The 7,693-nt window shown below is 42.5% G+C and overlaps 1 long non-coding RNA gene across 1 annotated transcript; it reads right to left on the bottom strand.

The window, feature by feature from the left end:
* Nucleotides 1-4,085: 4,085 nt before the first annotated feature.
* On the bottom strand, nucleotides 4,086-6,733 carry LOC311229019. Its single transcript, XR_014619723.1, has 3 exons — nucleotides 6,510-6,733; nucleotides 4,607-4,744; nucleotides 4,086-4,512 (listed from the first exon to the last, which is right to left on the bottom strand). It is a non-coding gene; the product is annotated as an uncharacterized lncRNA (long non-coding RNA).
* Nucleotides 6,734-7,693: the final 960 nt, after the last annotated feature.

Here is a 7,693-nt window from a genome sequence, read left to right as displayed (position 1 = left end):
AGTCGCAGATGCAATGACGACTTTTTACAGTAAACAAACGAAGATATCTACAGTTGATAGGCCGTGCGTGATGGCAGCGCCAATAAAAGAAAAGCAGCCGCCAAAGAGCAAGATTCGGATGGTTAAGAAAAAAGCTGTAAGTATTACATCGGACATTATTACATTGAGACATCGGACATTTACGCATATAACGTAGAACATTTGCGCATATTTGGCTATGGTTAGACTAGTGTATTGTTGTCTCTAATGTTATCGCATGAATTGCATGAATTGAAAATGGGGGACCCTGATGTAAACAAGACGAAAGTCTCTCTGGTCTGCATCCCAAGACCCAACACACAGTAACAGTACTGTATATTGGAATACCGTTTATGTCACAAATGTATCAGTACTAAATACCTATATGTCCCTATGCCAATCAATCTAACCTGCTTTGCAATCCTCGCCATTCCACTACTACTATATATAATAATAATAATTTATTTTGCATCCCTTTTTTTCCCCTGTGCAGGCTGCAGTTTCAATCGTGTTGACACCACAGTCCAATGTCGTTGGACCAACACCAGCAGATGCAGACAAAACCATGACGGAGTGGTGTAATGAAATCGTCATGACGATAGTCAAAACATACTTTGCCAAGCTGGAGGAACGCCGTGAGGCGACGGAGAAAGACTTGGCCATACTGCGTACACAACATCAGGCCACAGAGCAAGGTCGTGCTACGCTGGAGAAACGGCATGAGGCGACAGAGAAAGACTTGGCCATACTGCGTACACAACATCAGGCCACAGAGCAAGGTCGTGCTACGCTGGAGAAACGGCATGAGGCGACAGAGAAAGACTTGGCCATACTGCGTACACAACTTCAGGCCACAGAGCAAGGTCGTGCTACGCTGGAGAGACGACATGAGGCTACAGAACAGCTGCACGCCACACAGCTTAGACAGCTACGCAACCAACTAAACAGACCAAGGCTAGTCGAACCCTCTGTCACTGCTCGGGCTTTTCACCGCCAGCTATTCACATCTGAAAGAGATGAAGGTTCTCCGTCTCCGTTCGAAGCCGCCACGCCTGCAGCAGCTGATGAAGGGGTTACCATAAGCTTGACGCTGTCGCCGTCGCCACTCAAAGCCGCCACGCCTGCAGCGGTTGAAGGGGTTACCATAAGCTTGTCGGTGTCCCCGTTCAAAACCCCAGAACCGTTCAAAACCCCAGAACCGTTCAAAAACCCCCAGCCAGTGGCTAAACGAAAGAGGCCAACAAATGGTGAACTTTTGCCTGACATACAACTGCAAACCATTTCAGCAGAAGACGAGCAAAGGTCGTACGAAATGTCTAGCAAAGCCGGCAATCGAGCCGATGACTATGCAGCTCGAATGTTCATGTTGCTAATTGACTTTCCAACATACCAACTGTGGGCTCAGAAGGTTAATTGGAGCGGCCTACAGGGAAAGTCTGCCTTACCTCGCAACCTACGACAGTCGTTGCTCGCTATGGTTAAACGCCGCTATAGTGTTTTTGAGTATGGAGCAGTTCGTGATCGGATCAATGAGCGTTTACGAACGCCACGGACAGAGGATCCCAGGAAGAACTCTGTTGTGATTTAATTATTCTCACATTTTGAGTGGATCCATTTCAATTGACTATTCTTTGTTTAGGTTGTTCATAGCATTTTCACACATCATGGCATCATGGCATCCCTTCCTGTATTCATGCTTCTTGTGTGTACAGATATAGATAGTATTAATATGTACAGTGATACAGGTATAAAGACACTATATGGTAGTAAGTCATACTGGCCAGCAGCGTAACTAGTAAGAGTAGGTAAGAGATATGTACAGATATAAATATAGTATTAATATGTACAGTGATACAGGTATAAAGACACTATGGTAGTAAGTCATACTGGCCAGCAGCGTAACTAGTAAGAGTAGGTAAGAGATATGTACAGATATAGATATAGTATTAATATGTACAGTGATACAGGTATCTGTAACTGCATGCTTCAGACACTGTGTAACAGTAGGACACAACACAAGACAAACGTATTTTCTCTGGTCTGCATCCCCTTAACAATTGTGTGTATTGACTAGTGTACCCATTCTGCAATGTGAATAAAACTATAAAAAAATATAGAGTGTTTTGTGATGAATGTACTGTACATAACTATCAATAGACTAGCTAGCTATTTGTCTGTATCTCTTTCACTGTAATTTTTTTTTTATCTATTCTATTCTACTATTTTATTGCACTGCACTGCACTATTCTATTTTACTCTGACTACTGTAGGTTCAGTGATGAGCCGGTGCAGGTCTTTGATGCCCCTGTTAAAGAGAGAATGGACTCTGTTTTGCCCATGTGTAATGATAGTTTGTTGTCTGCGAGCCATATGCAGATTTTGCCTAGTTCCGAGCTGAGGGCTTTTTCAACCTGTAACTTGTTCTTGTTTACATCAGGGTCCCACTGTCTGGAAATATAGTAAAATTATTGAAGGCCCCTCACAACCAACTTGTGCACATGCCCTAGGCTGCCAAAGATAAAAACTAGGAGTTTACATCTGTAGCCTAGCTGTGAGATCCAATGTAATAAAAAAAAGTCTGCTACGTCTTGCTATGTTGTGTTTCAATACAGTGGGTACAATACAGTACAGCTCAATACACACAATTGTTAAGGGGATGCAGACCAGAGAAAGACGTTTGTACATTGCAAAGTTCATCCTTCCTCTGCAGAGTTCAAATAAAGCTGACTTGACCTGACTTGAAAAAAACAGTGTTGAGACACCCCCCCCCCCCCCACCATCAATGTACAGCCCCCCACCCCACCTACCCACCTATTAACACCTCATCAAGGAGAGGGGGCAGGGAGGTGTCGGTCACAGTCACAGTACGGTCACAGTTCCATCCTAGAGGCTAATCTTTCCTGTGAGAAAATGGCATCCAATGTAATATATTCCATAGTATATTCCACTACAATGGGTACAATACTGACCAGAGAAAGACTTTCGTCTTGTTTACATCTACTATTTTTATTATTGTCTATTTAAAACTTAAAAAAAGGGGTGAAACGATACAGCATTCACTTTACGGCCTATAGGGATATTTTATTTCAATTCTCTGTTAGAAAAGAGAAATATTAAGCCCTGTGCAAGGAATAATATGAAAATGTGCCATTGAATAGCCTGTAGCTAGATATGACATTTGGACATGACATGTTTGTCCTCCATAGATACAGTAATTGAATGGAAATTGTATTAACAGATTGCAAAATGGGTACAATACAGTACAGCTCAATACACACAATTGTTAAGGGGATGCAGACCAGAGGAAGACTTTCGTCTTGTTTACATCAGGGTCCCCCATTTTCAATTCATATATATAATGACAACAGTACCGATAGGAGATAAGATAAGATAAAAAACTGAAGAATATTGATCAGGCCAGAGTTACATTATTATTTCAGGTGTATTCTCATCAGAAGCCATGGAGAACTATAAGTCTTTAGAGGCATACCGCTTCTTTGTCTCTGGTTGGGTAGAAACCGTGTTCCACCGGAAACTGACAAGGTGCACCTTGTTGCGGGCAGATGTCAGACCATCCTACAGAGTGAATGATGATCCACATCATCCTTGGGTGGCCTTAGATGGCACGGGAAAGGTGGTTGCAGGTCACTGTGACTGTATGGCAGGGTGAGTTATACAAAATAATATTTTTTAAATAAAAAATAAATAATAAAAAGAATGTTGCCACAAATTTACCAGTGTTACCCACCCAACAGGAGCAACAGGCGGCCAGCAGCACAAGCACTCCAGTCTACTGCTTGTGTAAAACAACAGAATCAGAGAGCATGGTTGGCTGTGACACCTGTGATGACTGGTTCCATCCCAGGTGTCTAAACCTCAAAAGGCTACCGAAAAGCAAGACATGGTATTGCCCGGAGTGCAGAAAAAAGAAAAAGAAGTCTAACCCTAACTAAGTTGCTGTACTCTGTCGTCTACTCTAAGCCATCCTATATTGTCAAAGTGGGCAGGGGTGAGGTGCGTTCTAGGAGTAAGGTCAAGCAGTAGTCTGACCAGTTTGTTTTGTGATGTTTGTAATTTAGTTTTTAGCCCTTTTGAAGTTTTATGTTATGGCTTCCTTCTTGGAGAAAATGTAGGTCTGCCAATGCTGCTGTTATGCATATGTTATGCATTGTTGTGCATGTTGAAACTTGAAATAGCACTTTTGTATTTTTGTATATAAAAAAAATAAGCATTTTTTACATGCATTGTTGTGCATGTTGAAATTGTAGGCCTGCCAATTGATGTCCACAGATGAAGCGGTCAAGGAGCTTGACTCGACCTTGGTTCTCTGTTGGTCACCATCCTCCTTGGCTGCATCCCTCTCCTCTCTGAGAGACTGCATCTCGTCAAACAGAGACTGCTCAGTGATGGGAGGTGTGGCTGCTTCCTCAACTTGGGCTGCTGCCTCAACTTGGATGTCTTGGCTGCAACGTTTAGTCCTCTTGTGGGGAGTCACTTTAAATGAAATAAAAACCATACTAATAAGAAACTGCAATTTAGGAACCCATTGATTTTGGCACATAACTGAAAACTAGATGATATCACTTACGATGGTATGAAGAGGAGTTCCTTTTTGCACGCCGCTCATGGCGACTGATGTTCGTTGACGTAGATGGTGTAGACTGTGATGTTGAAGGGAATACAGATGGAATGTAGTCTGGGTGTGTTTGGTCATTGACCTTTGCACCTGAATGAATGAATGAATGAATGAATGAATGAATGAATGAATGAATGAATGAATGAAAACGTTATTAACAGATTGCAGAATGGATACAATACAGTACGGCTCAATACACACAATTGTTAAGGGGATGCAGACCAGAGAGACTTTCGTCTTGTTTACATCAGGGTCCCCCATTTTCAATTCATAGTGACATTTGTGACATACTCAACATACATGACATCATGACATTTATGGCATAGGGACATACATGACATACAGGTATATAGTACTGTTACATTTGTGACATAATATGATATGCAAATATACAGTACTGTTACCCCATAGATCCTGACAGAGAGTATATACATATGACATGTATATTACAAGCAATACGACTATTCAATAACAAGTCCTTAGAGCAAGGACAACAACACTGAATGTGATTGATAAATAGTATACTAGTAACATATAAAAATGAAAAAGGCATGTAGGCTACACTGAGAATGGACTATTATGGGGAAGTAGCTAGCAGAGACTGCTAGCTAATCAATCAATCAGCTAGCAGCTAACATCTGCTGTTTACAGCCTCACAGCCAATACAACTTAATTTACTATATAAATATGTGTTCCTTATTCTCACCTGTTATGAAATGGGTAGAGCAGACATACGTAGAATTTGACTTGGGGGACCAGGGTCTGCTTTTGCACGCTGCTCATGGCGACTGATGTTCGTTGACGTAGATGGTGTAGACTGTGATGTTGAAGGGAATACAGATGGAATGTAGTCTGGGTGTGTTTGGTCGTTGACCTTTGCACCTGAATGAATGAATGAATGAATGAATTAATGAATTAATGAAAATGTTATTAACAGATTGCAGAATGGATACAATACAGTACGGCTCAATACACACAATTGTTAAGGGGATGCAGACCAGAGAGACTTTCGTCTTGTTTACATCAGGGTCCCCCATTTTCAATTCATAGTGACATTTGTGACATACTCAACATACATGACATCATGACATTTATGGCATAGGGACATACATGACATACAGGTATATAGTACTGTTACATTTGTGACATAATATGATATGCAAATATACAGTACTGTTACCCCATAGATCCTGACAGAGAGTATACATATGACATGTATATTACAAGCAATACGACTATTCAATAACAAGTCCTTAGAGCAAGGACAACAACACTGAATGTGATTGATAAATAGTATACTAGTAACATATAAAAATGAAAAAGGCATGTAGGCTACACTGAGAATGGACTATTATGGGGAAGTAGCTAGCAGAGACTGCTAGCTAATCAATCAATCAGCTAGCAGCTAACATCTGCTGTTTACAGCCTCACAGCCAATACAACTTAATTTACTATATAAATATGTGTTCCTTATTCTCACCTGTTATGAAATGGGTAGAGCAGACATACGTAGAATTTGACTTGGGGGACCAGGGTCTGCTTTGGTCGACTCTCCCGTCTGCTCTACCCAGTCAAAGGAAGTTGACTTCGAGAATATACAGTACTGTTTACAGTATGTGTACAAGGGAAGACTACTCGAAATGTGTTGTTTTCTTTGTGCATTAAGCCAGTCAATTTGCTCTTTGTATGGGATTATAACGGAGTTGTTCTTGTTTGTGTGCTCCCCTCGCATTTGGCGATCAATTGGACTTGAAAACAGCAGTGACCACCACTCGTTAGATCATATGAAACAGTAGCCCCTGTCACGTCACGTAAGCGGCAGATAAAACAGTGAAGATCAGATCATTTAACTTACCACTTAATCCAACGTTCATTCCCCACAGCGTCTCCGGTGACCCGAACACCAGCCAGTATTTACCCTGGTCGATTTGGTCGTCAACTCCTGCACTGTTCCCGGCACACGCTGCCGATTAAGGGCACGTACTTGGTCCTCAATAATGGACATTAGTGGACAAACCACTAAAACAATGGGGTTTACGTGCCATTTGGAATAGCCATAGGTCTTTGCTGTAGCCGGTATTTTTGTATTTCCGATTCACATTTAGGAGGCATAGCAAGTTCGGTTGTCTCGAAGGAAGGATATAATTCCAACTTGACTTTGACTTTGCGCCTCCTGGCGGCACAAAACAGAAACCGCACCCACCCTAATAAAACCATTTGACAAGAGCCGTTAACGGGCGGCAGAGGGCGTTGAAACGGCGGTAGGAGGGACCTCAATTTGCAATGCTGTAACTGTAGCTACGCTTCTATGTCTCTTTGCCTTGGGTGTTGATATGCGTGTTTCCGAGAGTAGGTTGAAACTATTTCCTGGCGGTACCGGGGGTGAGGTCCTGGATCGTTTATTTCTCCTTTTATCCTTGACGGTGATCCACTGCTTTGGTCTAGCTCCTTGGTTGTGCCAAGGACCGTCTTTTGGGTGGTGCTGTTCTGTAGCTACTAGCATAGGCCAGTTCTCAATCATGGTATTGTTGGCTATATTTGTAGTAGCTTCATAAATAGAGTCAATGAGTTGCTCATCCTGCTGTATTTGGTACAGGGTAGAAACCCAAGCCTCCAGCTCTACAATCCTCTTTCTCATCTCCAAGCAATTAGTACATTCTGTGGGAGAGCCGAGTCTCGGCATCTTCCTTTATTTCCTGTCTTTTCAGGTTAGGCTAAGCTCAAGTTTCAAGTTTCTTTAATAGTTGTCATACAGAAGTACAGAATACTGTACTTATAATAGCTGAAGCTAAGCTAGGTACTTAGCTGGTGGTGGTGGTGATGATGATGATGGTGGTGGTGGTGGTGATGGTGGTGGTGGTGGTGATGGTGGTGATGGTGGTGGTGATGGTGGTGGTGGTGGTGGTGATGGTGGGTCACTCACTTCACAACCGGGGTCTTTATGAAATATCATACAGGAGAGCTGTCTGTCGCTCTCCTAAACGGGGCAGCTTCCGTCGCTCTCCCCTACACGGGGCAGTTCCGTTGCCCTGGAGCTGT

The sequence above is a fragment of the Notolepis coatsorum genome (assembly GCF_963971535.1).
Source record: "Notolepis coatsorum genome assembly, chromosome: 5".
NCBI classification, from domain to species: Eukaryota; Metazoa; Chordata; class Actinopteri; order Aulopiformes; family Paralepididae; genus Notolepis; species Notolepis coatsorum.
The sequence above is the reverse complement of the archived record's forward strand: the minus strand, read 5'-3'. Positions and strand labels throughout refer to the sequence as shown.